At 42.1% G+C, this 18,631-nt stretch overlaps 1 long non-coding RNA gene across 1 annotated transcript; it reads right to left on the reverse strand.

Moving 5' to 3' along the window:
- Positions 1-7,236: 7,236 nt before the first annotated feature.
- LOC140631834 (uncharacterized) lies at positions 7,237-17,985 on the reverse strand. The gene is made up of 2 exons (XR_012029339.1): positions 17,784-17,985; positions 7,237-7,411 (listed from the first exon to the last, which is right to left on the reverse strand). It is a non-coding gene; the product is annotated as an uncharacterized lncRNA (long non-coding RNA).
- Positions 17,986-18,631: the final 646 nt, after the last annotated feature.

The following is an 18,631-nucleotide window of genomic DNA, read 5'->3' on the forward strand; positions in this document are numbered from 1 at the left end:
CCTGATGTGGGATTCGATCCCGGGTCTCCAGGATCACGCCCTGGGCCAAAGGCAGACGCCAAACCGCTGTGCCACCCAGGGATCCCTTTTTTTGCTTTTCTTTTAGAGTTTTGGGATGGTGAGAAAATTGACTCTGGACAATCTGCCTTGTCTTCCTACTCTTTCCTGAGAATCAGTCAAAGCTCTGCCATTTATTAACAATGGGATCTAAGGCAAGTTCTTTGCCACTCCAAGCCTCAGTTCCTCCATCTGTAAAATTATGAAGCTAATGTCTGTCCTACACCAGTCACAGTCCTCTTCTGGTGATTAAATGAGATAATGTGCAAAAAGTACTTGCAATACTAAAGAATCCACTAAAAAACTATTATAACTAATAAACAAGTTCTGCAAAGTTGCAGGATACAAGCCAATACACAAAATCTATTATATTTCTATATATACCAGTAACAAGCAACTCAAAAATAAAATTAAGAAAACAAAATATCATTTATAATTGTATGAAAAAGAAAAAATTAGGAATAAATTTAATAAAAAGAGGAGCAAAACTTGTCCACTACAAACTACAAGCCATTGGAAGAGATGATCTAAATATATGGAAGGGTGCACCATGGTCATGGGTTGGAATCATTGATCTCCAGATTCAAAACAATCTATCAAAATCCCAACTGGATTTTTGTGGAAAATGACAAACTGATCCTAAAATGTATATGGAAATGCAAGGGATTCAGAATAGCCAAAAATGATAGTGAAAAAGAACACAGTAGAAGAACTCAAACTTTCTGACTTCAAATTTTACTATAACACTACCATAACTAGACTGTGGGATGAACATAATCATATACATCAATGGAATAGAAGTGAGTCTAAAAAATAGACCTTTACATTTATGGTCAATTGATTTTTGGCAAGGGTACCAAGACCATTCAATGTGAAAAAATAAACTTTTCAACTATGCAGGGACAGCTATATATTCACATGCAAAAGAAAGAAGTTGTACTTCCGTTTCACACAATATACAGAAACTAACTCAAAATGGATTATCGACCTAAATGTAAGAGCTAAAACCATAAAATTCTTGGATGAAAACAAACGAGTAAATCTTTGTGACTTTGGGTAAGGCAATAGTTTCTTAGATATGACACCAAGAACACAAGCAAAAAAGGGAACAAGGGATAAGTTGGACTTTATGAAGATTAAAAACGTTGTACTGCAAGAAACAATCATCAAGAAAGTAAAAAGACGACACATAGCCTGGGAGAAATTATTTGCAAGTCTATAAGGGACATATATCCAGAATATAAAAAGAACTATTACAACTCAATAATAAAAAGACAAATAACCGAATAAAAAATGGGCAAAGAATCTGAATAGAGTGTTCTCCAAAAAGAGATTTGCAAATGACCAATAAGCATATGAAAAAATACTCAACATCATTAGTCATTAGAGAAATACAAATAAAAAGCACAATAGATAGCACTTTATACCCAGCAGAATGGCTGTGATAAAAATATATATTTGGTCTTCATCCTGAGTTCTTGACATAGGGTTCCTAAAATCTTTGGTATTTCCCAAATGATGAGTGAGCTTCTTATGACCACACCTGAGTGTTTGCTGATCCGTTGACTCTGTGTGGACCTCTAGATAGCCTCAGGATGGGGGCTAGTTCCCAGAGGAGCCAACCACAAGATTAGAGGGTTAGAACTGTTAACATCCATCCTGGTCCTCTAGGGAGGGGAAAGGGAGATTGAGTTCAATCACCAATGGCCAACGATTTAATCAGATGTGGGTATTCAATGGAACTTTGATAAGCACTGAAACAAAGAAGCTAAGAGAACTTCTGGGATGGTGAACACATTGACATGCTGGGGGTATGGCATGCCTGGAGAGAGCATGAAGGCACTGTGATCTTATTTCCATACTTTTGTCTATCCATCTCCTCCATTTTTGGCTGCCCCTAAATTGTATTTTTTTTTTATTTTTTAAATTAAATTTAATTTTTTAAAAGATTTTATTTATTTATTCATGAGAGACACAGAAAGAGAGGCAGAGACACAGGTGGAGGGAGGAGAAGCAGGCCCCATGCAAGGAGCCCAATGCAGGATTCGATCCCGGGAATCTGGGATCAGTCCCTGAGCCAAAGGCAGACGCTCAACCGCTGAGCCCCACAAGCGACCCAGTTGTATTTTTTTTTTTTAAATAAAAATGTGATCATAACTCCAGAGCTTTCCTGAGTTTTGTGAATCATTCTAGCCCATTACTGAACCTAAGATGATAAGCCCTGAATGTGTAGTCAGTTGGGCAGAAGTTCGGGTAGCCTGGGGACCCTATTTGCATCTGGTGGGATGCACCAGGGTCAGTTTTGTGGGACTGAGCTCTTGAATCTGTGGGGTCTACACTAACCCCAGGTAGAGAGTGTCAGAATCGAGTGGAATTATAAGGCATCTGGTTGATGTCAGAAAACTGAAGAACTGGTTGTTATTTGGAAAACCAAACAAGGCTATAATGTTCTTAAAGGCAATAATAAGTGTTGGTGAGGATGTGGAGAAATTGGAACACTTGTACATTGCTGGTAAGAATGTAAAATGGGACAGCCACTTGGAAAAACATTTTTGTTTTTCCTCAAAATGTAAACTGTACAGTTACTGTATGATCCAGCAATTCCACTTCTAGGGATATATCCAAGAGAAATGAAAACATGTATCTATAAAAAACTTGTACATGAATGTTCACAGCAGCATTATTCATAATAGCCAAAAAGTAGAAAACCCAAATGCTTATCAACTGATGTGGACAAGTCAAATGTGATCTATTCATTCAGTGGAGTATTCAGCAATGAAAGGGAGTGGAGATGAGCACCTGGGTGGCTCAGGGGTTGATTGTCCCGCTTTAGCTCAGGTTGTGATCCAGAGTCCTGGGATCAAATCCCACATCAGGCTCTCTGCAGGGAGCCTTCTTCTACCTCTGCCTGTGTCTCTGCCTCTCTCTCTGTCTCTCATGAATAAATAAATAAAATCTTTAAAAAAGGGGGGGAGCAGAGAGCTGATACACGTTATAACATGGAGAACCTTGAAAACATTATGTGCTTATGTGAAAAAAGCCTGTCACAAAAGACCCTATGCAACATGGTATGGTATCATTTATATGCAACATCCATAAAAGGCAAATCTGTTAAAGACAGAAAGTAGACTACTGGTGACCTAAGTCTGGGGATGAAGGTTAGGGATGGGTAATGGGAAGTGGCAGCTAATAGGCATGGAGTTTCTTTTGGGGGTGAAAACAATGTTCTAAAATTAGGTTGTGGTTATGGTTGCACAACCCTGAGAATATATGAAAACTACTGAACTGTACTTTAAGTGGGTGAGTTGTATGGTTATATGAATTATACATCAACAAAACTGTGATTACAAAGTAGTTTGCAAACTATGAAATTAAGTACAAAAGCTAAGCTTTAACTTAATATTACTAGTAAAACAGAGTAACAGAATATAAACATTAGAAATCATTTCGATCACTATTCTTAAGTATTTTTTGACAAGTATTTCTCAGCTACTCTACATATAGGTTGGTGTTCAGAAATATAATTCCACAGATGAAACCAGTGTTTCCTTAGGAAGCTGCCTCATACAATGTGGAGCTGCTTAAAATCAGAGAGCTGTGACTGGGGACAAATAATGTATGGGATCACCTGTGGATGTGACCCCCCACATCAGGTCCTGTTTGAACCAAACTGACGTCGTTAATGGTCCAAGCAAACTCCCTACTGAGTGGAACAGTGTGCTTCACATCTCGGAAACCAAAGGCTCAAGTTTCAAATAAAAATGCTGTTCACAAAGTCACTTGATATTAAACTTTCAGCTCAATTTCCTGAAGAATCATCAGACCCACAAAATGGTGAAAGTAATCATTCTTCTAGAGTCACAGCAATAACTGGCTGAAAGTGCGTGCTGTTTCTAAATTCACTAGTATGAGCCCAGAAGCATCTTGCAATAGCACACCTACTTGATGATGAAAATTTGATTATAAGCTCAAAGTAGGTGTGGGCTCAGGAAAAAAGTGGTCCAAGGTGTGCTCTGGGCATCGGCAGGGCAGCAGTCACATAAGAAATGCAGGAAAGTGATACAAGAAAATGGCCCTTCCTTCACCATCCTGAGATCATCACCGATAACATTTGTAATACATACTTCCGGTTATGTATGTATGTGTGTGGAAAGTATGTCATACTGTAAATACAGTTCCACAGCCTGTATCAGTTACTTAGCAGTATGTTATAGAAATCTATTGATATCATTTAAAATGAGTTTGGTGTGTTCCATTGAATCATGATACTTTCATTTCACCAATCTCCTCTGGTTGGATATTTAAAATTGAAGTTGGGTTTGGTTGTTTCCTAGGATAGACAAGTCTTCAGTGGGAACGTTGTCTGTGGAACATCTCAATATTCATGCTCCTGATGGTCCCTGGTCTCTTTTGGTAGCTGTTTTTTCCCCCTTAGGGAGAAGGGTACAATTCTTCTTATAATTCTTAGCTATAGTAACATTTTGTGCTAGAATCAGACATAGAAACCGGGCTACTGAGTGGTTAGGAACTCAGGCAAGAGGTCTGAGAAATAGGCACAGAATAGCATTTACTGAGAGCAGAGTATGTTCCAGACACTTTCTGAAGATAGTATCCTAAGCCCTCACTTAATAGGAGAGAAAACTGAGGCCCAGAGTACATAGTGGGGCTCATCTTTGTATCTGACACTAAAGCTTAGAGAAGGAATGAAGGTTGTAGGACACTCAGGCAGCTCGGGAAGGAAGAAAACCCAAGGCCCAAGGGGGTAAAGGTGGCCCTAGGATTTGCCTGGGAATACTTGGCCACCGGCACTCCTGAAAGCACAGGAGCCTCAGCCCCCTCCAACACTCAAGGGTAGGCCCCCACAAAGTATTCACGTGTGCATAGGTTTTGGGAAAATGTGTCAAACTAAGATAACTTTTGCTCTTTTTCTTAAGAGGGGTCCCCATAGTTTTCTGCTTCAAGTCCCGCAAGCTTTATAGAGTTATTGGTATCAAAATATTTTACCCAATGGTGAGCAGGGCTATGAAGCCCATGGGAACTGGGGGAGTGACAGGAGAGGTCCTTTTGTGGAGGCATTGTGTTCAAACTCTGCTTATTCACATCACAGTCTGTATACCTCAATGAAGGGGTGCTGCTAAGATTCAGGTTTGGCTTTTATAGATTCTCATTGCTGCTCACACCTGGATATAAGGACAGACTGCACATGCCTTTGAAAAGAGGCCAAAATGCCACCACATCACATTTCCCAAAGGGAATTAGGCTCCTGCTCCTAAAATCTTGGTAAATTATAACAGAGAAAAAGAATGAGAAGAAATATTTTTTAAATGTCCCATTACCAAAAGTTTTGGCTCTTGGTTGGTTGATGCTTACAGGTAAAGTTGATCCAGGGGGCCAGCCCTAGAGGGCTGTTCAGTCTAGACAGCAGACATCTCAATGATTCTCTTTAATTGGCCATGAAAAATTTGCCCTTTTAACTTCCTGTAGCAGGGGACTGTCATAGATTGTTCAAGAAAAGATTTAGCTGTGGTTGGGAAAGATTTCTGAGTTCAAATAAAAGTAATTATAATCGACCCCTTTGAAAACTCAGAAGTTTTATTATTTTTTTAACCAATATGCTTTCCTTATATTTTTGGTCTGTTTGCTTTAGTTACCTCTGACATAATTATACCTACCTGCCCACCCCCGTTTCAGCCCACATACCTGTTTGGCAAAGCAGTACGGTTTGGTGTTCAATACCCCTCTTCAGACAAGGCTTTTGCCCCTTGGTTTGCAGTTTGTAGCCAAGTCAGTGCTTCTTGAGGATCACAGAGGCAGAGTGCTTCTGCTTTAACGCCATAACAATGGTGTTTGTGAAAAAATGGAAGTCAGAGTTCTTAGCTGTAGGGAGACTGTTACTCTGGCAGTTCAAGAATACCTTTGGGTATGCACAAGTAAGACAAAGATCTCATTGTCCCTGTGCTCTTGTGGGACCTGGTGCCTGGACATAAGTCAGGTAGCTGCACAGTGTGAAGGCACAGCCTTGGCGGGTCAGGGTCCTGGACTAGCCTGCAAATGGCAGTGGGCTGGGCACCCACTACAGAGCCCAGAAGTGAGTCCAGATTGGCAGAGGTAGAACCACATGGCCAGGGAGCCCACGTGTGGTCCTGGTGGTAGCAGTGGATGATGCAACATGGGATAATGGCATACCCACCATGGACCAAGAAAGGAACCATGGATTCCAGGGTGGGGTTGATCTGACTGGCCCATTCTGTAGGACCAGCTAAGTAAGGATTCCCTGTAGCAATGCAGACAAGCAAACCAAAGCTCGAGGTGGTAACAGCCAGGATGTTGGAGCTGAGATTCAAACCAGCTCTGTGTGTAACAACAGAATAAAAGAGAGTAAGCATGGCTAAGAGGGTTATTTAAAAGGAAGCTGGGAAGACATTGAGGAGGTGCGGCGTGTCTTCTGTCCCAAATTCTTGGAATTTTTGCTGAACTCAGCTAAATGCCAAAGCATCTACTATATGATAAAATGAACATAAATGGACTTTCTGCCTAACACTAGCCCTAGCAACCAATCACACATAGATGAGGCCAACTGCAGCTACACCAGCACCAATCACACATTTCGTTCAAAACAACTTATGTAAATTCCCTCTTTCCTCTTTAAAAACTCCAACCTCCTTTGTCTCTTTAGAGCATGTTTTTGAGTTCTCTGGAATCTGAGTCTCTTGGATTGCAATCCCTAAGACTCCCCCAAAACAGACATCTTATATGTTGCGGCTTGCCCTTTGGTCTTTCATTGGTTGACTCGTGATTCCAAAGCTGAACCACGCTGCCACCTCCTCCAGCAACAAATGGCAATACTCTCATTGAGGCCTCAGGCTTGACATGCATGAAGCAATGAGAAAATATTAAGGCTCACAGATGACTGGGGTTTGGGGAAGAGAGAGCTGTGGGGTTGAAGTGGTTGTCGAAAGTATCATTTGTGAGGGTCTGAGTGTGCAGGAAAGAATGCCTTTCTCCATGGCTGGCAGTTGCAGGGGCCACAGACACAGTGTGAACGTACAAGCACCAGCAGAATGTGTTGGGTTTGGTCTTTGTTGACAAGAAAAATGCCAAGGAGGGGCGAAGATTTTCAGACTGCGTATTTGCTGCCTAGGGGCGCCTCAACAAAGTGCCACACATGGGGAGAGGGGCTTCAACAACAAACATTTATTGTTTCCCAGTTCTGGAAGCTGGCAGTCCAAGATCAAAGTGTCAGCAGGGTTGGCTCCTTCTGAGTCCTCTCTCCTTGGCATGTAGGTGGCCGTCTTCTCCCTGTGTCCTCATGTGGTCCTCCCTCTGTGTGTGTCTGTGTCCCAATCTCCTCTTACTGTAAGAATACCAGTCCTATTAGATTAGGGCTTATCCTATTTTAACTTAAACACCGTTTAAGTACCCTAGCTCCAAATATAGTTATATTCCGAGGTGCGAGGGGTTAGGACTGCAGCATGTGAATCAGGCAGGGGGACACAATTCAGCCATAATACTCTGACAGAGGACAGATGGGTTCTGTTAGTGGCTGGTGAGGGCACCACGTAGTGGTCACTATCGAGGGGGATTGCCAAGGGCTGGAGCGTGTGGTTAAGCCTATCTTGCCAGGTCTCCTACCACAGGTATTTGGAGCTGCACCAGGTATCCTGAGCTCATGTGACTGTGTGGGACCACTCTTCAGGAAGGCCTCATCCTAAAGGCAAAACACAGAGTTGGTGGTGTTCCAAACTCCAGATCTCACCCAGGCCCCGACACACTCATCACTCTCGTGGATTCCGCCTTTGCAGACTCCAGAATGGTGGCAGAGAAGTGACACAGTGTTGCCCTCAGAAGATGGAATGTGGAGCCTTCTAGCTGGGCAGGTGGCAGGATTTCCTGGGAGAGTTAGGTTTTCAGGCAGGAAGGAGGAAGCCATTGCTTCCCAGATCTCTGGCCTATTAGGTGCTCTCATTCCCGTTCCCTCCCTTGATCCTTAGCACAGCCTGAAGAACCAGCTTTGACCGCTTTTATTTACAGATGGGCAATGAAAGCTAAGCAAGGAGAACCTGCCTGAGGCCACCCAGCTTGCACAGACCAGGGCTAAACAATTAAGCTTTAACTGGCCTGGCTACAAAGCTCATGTCTGTCCATTTTATCACAGCTAATTAGAGCAAAACTCGAAAGGACTCTATCAAAACTGATTTTTAGAACTTCCTCCCTCTCTTCCCCAAATACTGTCACCCATTACCCTGAGCTGCTCATCCTACGCATCGACCCACCCTTGGCAGTACCTTTGCACCCTGTGCATGCTATCCCCTCTGTCTGCCCCACCCCATTCAACTAAGGTATCACCCGCTGTGTGAGGCTTCCCACACTCTCGGTTTCCCTGTCCTCTTGCAGCACCGAGTTCAAACTTCTCTGGTGGAACCGATGACATTTTAATGAACTCTTCACCTACATCATCCTTGTTAGTTTGGCAGAGACTGGTATGGTATGGAGCTTTGGTCATCTCTGCCACCAGAGGGTAGCCCAGTGGTTGGCATATAGGAGGAACTCAAAGAGAGAGAGGAAATATAGTTTTAGACTTCCTGTCTAGTTTGATCCATAGCCTTTCATGTCACCTGGCCTCCCAGCCTTCCTGGAGAATTCTAAGCAGCCCCATCAGAGGCCCACGATTGGCCCATAGCTCCAGATCTGCCTTCCACCTTCTATCTCATGCTTGCCTTGCTTTTGGTATCTCACCTTCCTGCTGCCCTGCCCCAATGCCCTCCACCTCTACCAGAAGAAATTATTTCAGGTTCACAGATGTCACGATTTGAGGCCTCTGAAGGAAATGTCCTTTCACAAGCTAACTTCAAACAACAATCTCCCTGCTAGGGAAGCAATGAGACCATCCCCATCTGTGAGGTGTCCAACACAAAAATAGCACTGTTTATTGCTTTCGATTCATATTTAGCTTTTAAAAAACATATCTGTTTTAAAACAACCCATTTAAAAATGGGCAGAGGATCTGAATAGATATTTTTTTCCACAGAAGACATACAGATGGCCAACAGACCAGAAAAGGTCTAAGCATCTTTAAGAAAAGATGCTCAACATCACTAATTATTAGGGAAATGCAAGTCAAATCCACAATGAGCTATCACTTTACATCTGTTAAAAGGGCTAATACCAAAAAGTCAAGAAATCACAAATGTTGGTGAGGATGTGCAGAAAAAGGGACTCTCATGCACTGCTGGTGGGAATGTAATTTGGTGCACCCACTGTGGAAAACAGTATGGTGGTTACTCAGACAATTAAGAATAGAACTACCATATGATCCAACTATTCTGCTTCTGGTATTTACCTGAAGAAAATAAAAACAGGGATGTGTGAGTGGCTCAGTCAGTTAGATATCTGCCTTCTGCTTAAGTGATGACCTTAGGGTCCTTGGATCGAGCCCTGCATTGGGCTCCTTGTTCTCCCTTTCCTTCAGCCTCTCCCCCTGCTCATGCTCGCTCTCGTTATTTCTCTCTCTCTCTCTCTCTCTCTCATTGTCTCTCTTTCCCTCAAATAAATAAAATATTTAAAACCCCATTAAACAAAAATGTACATGCACCCTATATTCATTGCAGCATTAATCACAATAGCCAAAGTGACCAAAGTATCCATCAAATGGATGAATAGATAATGAATGGAATACACACACACACACACACACACACACACACACACACACTGGAATATTACTCAGCCATGTAAAAAGAATGAGATCTTGCCATTTGTGACAACACAGATGAACATAGAGGGTATTATGCTCAGTGAAATAAGTCAGAAAGAGAAAGACAAATACCATATGGTGTCACTCATATGTGGAATCTAAAAAAAATGAAAACAAATGAACAAAGAATACAACAACAAACTCATTGATGCAGAGAACAGATTGATGGTTACCAAAGAGGAAAGGAGGAAGATGATAGGGCAAAATGAGTGAAGGGGTCAATTGTCTGGTAATGGATGGTAACTAGAATTTTGATGGGTGATCACTTTGTAGTGTATACAGATGTCAAATTATAATATTGCATACCTGAAACTTATACAATGTTATATACCAATATTTCCTTTAAAAAAAAAAAAGATGAGGACTGCCTACTGAAGCTCAGCCCCAAATCACCAATCCACAGAATTGCGGGCGAAATAAATGGGGGCATTTTACTCTATTAATAAATAAAAACTTGCCTATTGAAGAGGATAGATCTGTTAAGTGTTTTTATCACAGTAACATTAAAAAAAAAAAAAAAAAAAAACCTTGTCCTAATTTTCTAAATTTTCTGTAGAGGGTATGCATTGCTTTGCAATGAGATATAACATAATACAAAATTATTTTTTAAATCTCAAAATAAGATTATTTTAATAGGTATCTCTTACAGATATTAAAACTTACAGATGTTAAATGAGACCTCATATCACATTAGAATCTAAACAAGCCAAACAAAATTTATACTCCTGTGACTGCACTTCAGATCTAGAAGTAGCAGGGTTAAAGAACTTAAAAGGTTATATGATTCATGTGCCCTTTTTCATCCATTTTCCAACATTTCACTAGCTGCACAGAGGATGAAGGGAAGGTAAATGTCTCTATTTAACCATATTTCTGGGGCAGCCAGCCTTGCTTCTAGGGCTTATACTGACTGGCCCTGGCAGCCTCGGTGTGGCAGTGTCCACTGCTGTGAACTTCTTAAGAACACCATTTGGCATCTCTTGACTTTTTCTATCCCCTGCAGAGCCCAGTCTTGATCCTCCATCTCCTGGCGTCTTGGAGTGGGATCCCTGACCCAGCCAACATCTCCCAGGTATAGAGTATAGCAAGATAGCTCAAGCCCTGCTATGTTGTATGATTTTCACCCCATCCAGGGGAGACATATCCTGCCCACACCAAACTCATCTAGCCTTGCTGCCACATGACCTGCTCGCACTCCGCAATCTTTCTCCCCAGCTAGGAATCTGTTCCTGGGGAGGGGACACTGCAAAGCACTGCACCTTAGGACATGTTATATTTTCTTTATTAGGGTGCCCCCATGGACTGAGCTGCCTTGGGCTTGCACACTTTTAGAAACCACCCTGCCATCTCCCCTTCTGACAAGAAGGGCCAACCTTGAGAAGCAATTCTCTCAGAGGCCTCCTCCATTGGCTCAATGGAAGAAAGGGAATCATCTCTTAGGCTGGACACCACACTTTATACAAGGGCACAAACCACAGGGACTCTTTCCCTGTCTCTCTTGCCTCAGCCTCTCCTACAGCCTGGAGAGAGAGGTCTGGGAAGAGGGAAAGCCAGTTCTGCTGCAGGCCCAGGTTGCTGGCAATCCCCAGCAGCTCTCTCTGAAGTATGGGGAACCAAGCACTGCTCATCATTAGCTCTAGAGATTTGGCCCCAATTCCAGAACAAGAGAAAAGGGCCCAGTCTGCTATCTTCAGGAGAAGGAACTGCTTGCTGCTGTCTGGAGGTGGGGAGGGGTAGGAGGGATGCCCAGTGAGGGATTCTGGGAAAACATGGGGGAGCATGAAGTCCCTAAATGTCCTAATCAGAGCAAGGATGAGAAGTGGTCTCAACAGGAAGAAGGCTGGTGCCAGAGGGGAGTAAAATGCAATTCTCTATTTTGTCTAGAGCCACATAAGGAGTATTTTTGGGTGTCCTGCATCTTCTTTTTGTGTTCCTGTATGAGAAGTGGCCTGTCTCACAGAGGATTCACAGACAAAGAGAGTCCTGTCCTTCACAGATGAGGACAGTGCTGCTGAAGGACCTGATTCCGAGACAAGGGCCCATCCTCAGCAGGAAGAGCAAATAGATGGTTCAAAAGGAGGAGGCTCAAGCTCAAGCCATCTGACTCCTTGGCCACCCCCACTTAGCCCCATGGATGGGGTACTGTCCAGAAAGATTGTAAGTTGCTTCGAAAGTACAAGATGTGTATTAATAACCCTGTACAGCTCTCTGGTGCTATCTAAATGCTAAGTAGAACAGAAATTACTCTGGAGTATTCTCTCACCTGAATGATCTTCCAGATAAAAATGTTTTTGATAAGTCATCAACACAACTTTTAAAATAAAGCAGCCTCAGCCTGTGTAGTTCCGATACAAGACACAATGCATTGAACCAAAGGTTAAACTCCAATTGATTAAGGTCTTTCTTTGCCTTTTTCCTCCTCTAGATCCTTTGTATCGTGTTGAATCCAAGATTAGCTCCTGCATCACTTTCATTGTAGCAGTTGCTGTTCTGTTGTTGTTGGCACTCGCATTTCTCCCCCAGGTGAGGAGACCAGAATTAGAACTTTATATATGTTACTTGGAACACCAACTAAGGTGATTAAGAGAAAACTCTCATCCAGACAAGCCATCTCTCTCTCAGAATAAATTTGGGGTCTGGAAAGGTTTCAGTTTGGTTTCCGGTTATTTCATTTTGTCTAAATGCAAGGAAGGGTCTTGTTACCCCCGACTTGCCAGCTTTTAGTAATGTGTATAGCGTCATCCTTTGTATCTAAGATGGCTGGATGCATTGGGCTTGGAGGGATTGACATTCTGCTTACTGTCTTGCAGTGCACCCCTCATGTCCCATCTTCCTTGCAAGCAGGAGTCTGCACAGCATCATTTGTGCCCTGGACTTGCTGGTGCTCTCTACCCACCATTTGTCCTGGCAACTGTGCACCTCTCTCCTTTCCCATCATTAACGCTCCCATCTTCCACCGCACATTCCCTGTGTCCTCGGTCCTCTTCCCATGTGCTTGCATGTTGGAGGTCTCACTGTTACCATGACTTCCAGGTGTGACTTCCCTCTTGCTCTCTCAATACCTCAACCTGGGTCTGACATCTTGAGCATCTCCATAGTCCTACAACCATGTCAGATACTTCGTGGTCAAAATGAGGTTTCCTTCTTATCTCCTTTATTTCATTCAGCTCTCCCTCCTTAAATTCTATCTTGAATGGTAGTGCCTTTAAAATTCATAAGCTTAGGAGGGAATTTGAAATACCTCAGTGAGTCTTGCTGATGATCTTGTATCTCCAAATTGAAGGTGTGGTTAGAAGAAATACTACTCAAGGCCTAAATCTGACCCTCAAGAAAAACTGACTATATGATGTGGTCCTCTAATTTTTGGACAAAATAACGCTTTTATTGTTTTTATAAAGTAAGCATTGGCTCATTATTAAAAATTCAAGCAATAAAGAAAAGGAGAACAAAGAAAATAAAGTAATCCCTAGTAATAATCAATGTTAACATTTGGTGACATTCACCCCAAACATCTCTCTTTGCCTATACAGCTGGCCCTTGAACAACACAAGGGGGTTAGGGGTGCCAACCCCTGTGCAGTGAAAAATCTGTACTATATACTGTATTCTTACAATAAAGTCAGTCATAAGGAAGAGAAAATACATTTACAGTTCTGTATTGTATTTATTGAAAAAAAATCTGTGTCTAAGTGGACCCATGTAATTCACACCCACATTGTTCAAGGGTCCACTGCATATAAAAAGACAGCTTGATGAATGGATAAGTAGATACGTGGATAGATGGTTAGAAAATGCTGCTCCCAAAATGTAAGTTCTTTAAATATCTCATCACATTTAAGAAAAAAGGCTACAAAAATCATTTAAAAACCTGGACTCATTTCTTTAAAGTACATGTTTCAGCTTCAGACAATATTGATTACTTGCTATGAGAGACAAAATATCCAATATTCTTAAGCCTTCCTCCAGTGTCCTCTTGTCTCTACCTCCCAATATTTGTTCTGTGCATTATTATTACTTTTAGAGGGCTCCTGACATTCATGTTCTGCTGCGCAATTACGCCTCTGCCAGTGGCTTAATCTTAGTTCTACAGTTAAACAAATTCAGCATTAGTGTTTGTTTGGTGACCATGGTTTTCCCGTTTCTAAGTTATTCATTTTGATTCACCTCTCAAGCAGTTACATTTTATCACTGGGAAGTTTTTATCAAGAAGCTTATGGGAGTCACATGCTCTAAATTATTTGCTTGTGAATGTTCACTTGTTGTCTTTATATTTAAATGACCACTGGGGCCAAATTATATTCTTCAGGAGCTTTTCTCTTCAGAATTCTATGGCTATTGCTCCATTTCCTCTGTGTGCTCTTGTTTTTAAAAATGAGTATATATTCTTTTTAATTTACCCAAAGGATACAAACATAGAGATTCAAAGGGGCACATGCACCCCAATGTTTATAGCAGCAATGTCCACAATAGCCAAACTATGGAAAGAGCCCAGATGTCCATCAACAGATGTATGGAAAAAGAAGGCGTGGTATATATATGCAATGGAATACTACTCAGCTAGCAAAAAGAATGAAATCTTGCCACTTGCAATGATGTGGATGGAACTAGAGGGTATTAGGCTAAATGAAGTAAGTCAGTCAGAAAAAGACAAATATCATATGACTTCACTCATATGTGGAATTTAAGAAATAAAACAGAATAACATAGGGGAAGAGAAGGAAAAATAAAATAAGATGAAAACAAAGAGGAAGTAAACCCTTTACTCTAAGAAACAAATTGAGGGTCACTGAAGGGGTGGTGGATGGAGGGGATAGGGTAACTGGGTGATGGGCATTAAGGAGGGCACTTGACGTAATGAGCACTGGGTGTTGTATGCAACTGATGAATCACTAAATTCTATCCCTGAAATTGATATTATTAAATAAATAAATAAATGTATACATTCTTACTAAATTCACCTGTAATTTGAAACACTCATGGGGAATATGCTGATTTAAAGATTATAATTTCTTCCATATTGGATTCTTTTCTGTATTTTGAATGCAGCATAATGTTTCTCTTTTTCACTCGTGTGGTGGTAGGGAGGGAGAGCTTGAGCAAGGTTGGGGAACAGGGAGAAATTTTGCAGTTACCAGGACAGTTTCTTTCCATCTTGTTCATATTTAACATAGTTCTAGATAAATATTGTATTTTTTGGACACACTAAGAGTGACTTTTCCATAGTACACATCAGTTTGTTTCTTGTTAGAATTTCAGGTGTGAGTATAGCTTTCTACCCCTTTTTCTGAAGCCTGAGGGAATGAGAGTGGCAAAACCAGGAGGTTGCTACTAGGGGACCAGAACACAACTGTCTTTCTTCTGAGAGCTCATGAAATGCCCTCTATTAAATGCCTGCTTCCTTAAGCTAGAGATATGTCCCATTTTAGTAAGCTTCTGCTCATTCTGACACAGCCCAGATCCCTGGGAAGTCTTTGAGTTCTTGCAGTTGAATCCTATTTTACACTTGTCCAATGAGAGGAAAGTTACGCACTTCAGACGTGGATCCTACATCTTTTCAGCCATATCTTCATGCACTCAACAAACACTTGCTAGGCATTTACTCTGTAAAAAGACTTCAACTGGCATGACAGAGAGCTCTCTGTTTCACCACTGCCTCAGACCCCTAACTTCCTATCCTTTTTCCCCCTACCTTCCCCTCCTCGTGGACCCCAACTAACCAACAAACTGCAGAGTTTGTAAAAACGGTTCTTGAAAGTGCTGTTCTTAACAGGTACCAGGATGGGGCCACATCCACAATCCTTTCATGCAAAGATGCACGAAAACTGGGACACATTTCACACCAATAATAGACCAAAACCTTTACTTGACCCAAACCACCAGGACATGCCACCTGTCTTTCCTTCGCCCTGCAGAACTAAAACCCTGCTTTGACTGGGAAGTGACCTGATTTTCAGGTGCTCCCTGACATGCATCTGCTGAATGACACCTTCAATCTCTACTTGAGTCCGTTCCGTTGTTTCCTTCAGATGACCTAATAGAAGTCATAATGCCAGACCCGAGGCATGCAAAGGTGGGTAAGACACACTCCAAGGTAAGGAAGACAAATATCAGTGCATAGATATAATACGAAATATAGAGATGATTCTTTCTCTTTTTTTAAAAGTTGATATATGAATAAGCCAAATAATCAGGAAAAAGTGACATCTTCTCAAAAGAATTTCCACAAACTCACAAACCCCAAAGGGCAGAGCATCAGAGACAAGATATGGGATATAGCCGGGATCTGCGCCAGATGCTAGGCTATCTGTATACTATGGTTCCAGCAACCTTGTGTCTAAGTAAGTTCTCCATAAGTGCTCTTGAGTTTTGTAAGTGTGTATTTTCTTATCACTGGGACAGAAAATATGGTTCCTATTTCTGTCACACACCAAACATGCTAAGAGATTGCTTCTCTGTGAAATACCACTTCTCTCCAAGCTGTCTCTACTGAAGTGCCCCCAGAAGGGCAGTGTGTGAGCCTCTGCCAATCACCACACTAACAGGGGGGAGGGCTGCCAAAGCAATATATGCCACCATGCCCCTTGCAGAAATCATATATTAAGCAAAAGAACAAGACAATGAAAAATTCTTCTAAATCCCTTGAGGTATCCCAGCAGTTTATTTATGGGTTGACTGATTTGTTTTGATGGGTAGCTCAGCCCAGTTGTTGCTCACTTAATCTGACACTGCTGAGGTCTGTGAAAGGGAGAGATTGGCTCACGAGAGAAGCATGGTCCAATTGTGTCTGTGTTGCCATTGATCTCAAAAGCCAGATGCCCTGAACAGGTTTAGAGGCACAGTTGCTTTGGGCAAGGGAACAGAATGTGATTTTCCCGTAGAGCAAGAAAATAAGCAAAATTTTACCCAAACCAACTCTCAACAAGCTCATAATAGAAGGTGCTGTAATTGCTGAAAGAGAGGCTTAGAATTCAATGGTGCAACTAATCACTGCTCCAGGAGAGAGGATATGGCAGCAAATGCTGCCGGCCCGATTCCTTTCCATGCAAGAAAATGGCAGCCATCCTAGAAATAGTCAGAATAGCTGTACTCACTAATCTGCTACTGCTGGTTACCAGATCGGCTGAAAGAAGACTTAAACACATGAGTAGAATTAGGACCAGTTGGTGGTTAGAGGTCACTTGGCTTCCTTTCAAAGCTAAGCAAGAGGCCACTGCCATACCTTCCAAAGGCCATATAACTCCACTAATGGGAGCTCCCTTCTGGAACAACATGAGACTCCACCCAGAAGAGCCTTCGAGGTTCCTGCAAATGGCTTCCTAATGTCATATCCCTGGGCAATAGCTTGCAAAATATTATTTATGGTGACAAAAGGGGTGGGAAGGAGGGCAAATGGACTTCTCCAACTGGGCCTGTGTAATGGGGCTTCTACATAGATTTTCAACCCCAAGAGAGGCCTTCTAGCTCCTCAATTCACCCTCCCAGAAGGTCCAGTCATGGAGGCAAGGCCCACTGACTAACTTGCAAAGGGGCGGGGGTGGACTTGTGAACATAAGGAGGGCTTGCTGGAATCCTGTTAACATGGAGACTAGATGAGGGTCCACATCCCCTTGGCCCTATGATCTTGGACAGCAATATGTGAGGCATTAACATTTTTGAGTCTGGGGCCCCCTAGACTATTTGTGAGGAGGTACTGCATTCTGCTTTGTGACTCCTTGAGATCAGCATCTGTGGCAGAAAGGAGAGGAGAAACGTGATATGCTTGGTGTGGAAGGATGACCATCACATCTTTGGATGGAGATATTTGTTGCTCTCTTCATGAGTTTTAGGGTGGGAGCGAGCAGTAGTGGAATCTAGCTTGAAAATCTGTCAGTAAGCTCAGAGATGTACTAATGTTTTCTTGCCTCTTGACGGAAGATCCCTTTTATAGGCACCATTCAAAGTGCATTCTCTTAGACCTCTCTTGGTTTTCTTACCTTCTTCTGTGCTGTCAAACATTACTGTGTGCTTAATTTTGTAGGAGACACCAGAAAAGTATAATGTATCATCCTTGTTCTTAATCTTCTTACAATCTGGTTTGAGAATCAAGAGGATAATACAAGTTAACATGTGACTGAATGATTGGTCAATTTCAGGATTCAGACTTAAGTGTCACCAAATATTAGAAAAGGAAGAGATCATCAGAAATCTGACTGATGAAATCTGATCATCATAATAGTGCTAAGATTTGAGATAAGCATCCATTTACTGAGCCCTGTCCATGTGCCATAGACTCTACTGAATGCAATGTAATTTTCAAAATTTAAATCCTCACAACGCCATTTGGGAATAACATTATCCTCATCTTAAAGATAAGAATATTGAGGCTCTTAGGTTTACCCAACTTGGCTAAGATAGGTCTTGGTTAGATAAGAGAGAAGGTGGTCATTGCTAATAGGCAAACTTCTGAGCACTGTACCTTCGCACACAGACACGTGTGCATACATGCATGCATGTGCTTGCACGCATACATGCATGCACACACACACACACACACATACACTCAGGGGTCAACGGCACTAGCCTAGTGAGTGAGTGCATGTGTAGAGCTCAGTGGCATTGGGTTAGGATATGGTATCTTGTTAGAGAGAATCAGAGCCAGAGAGCTAATGTACAGCTGAAGCCACCTGGGAAGTGTCCAAGGATGAACTAGAAAATGAAGGTCAGTTCATAAGCATCTTCATACCCAATGTGTAAAAAACAGGAGGGGAGACAGAAACTGGATCTAAGCCAACATGAAACCAGAGAACACCAGAATGAAGCGGGAGTGAGGTCATGAGTAAAA

The sequence above is a fragment of the Canis lupus genome, chromosome 4 (assembly GCF_048164855.1).
Source record: "Canis lupus baileyi chromosome 4, mCanLup2.hap1, whole genome shotgun sequence".
Taxonomy (NCBI): Eukaryota; Metazoa; Chordata; class Mammalia; order Carnivora; family Canidae; genus Canis; species Canis lupus.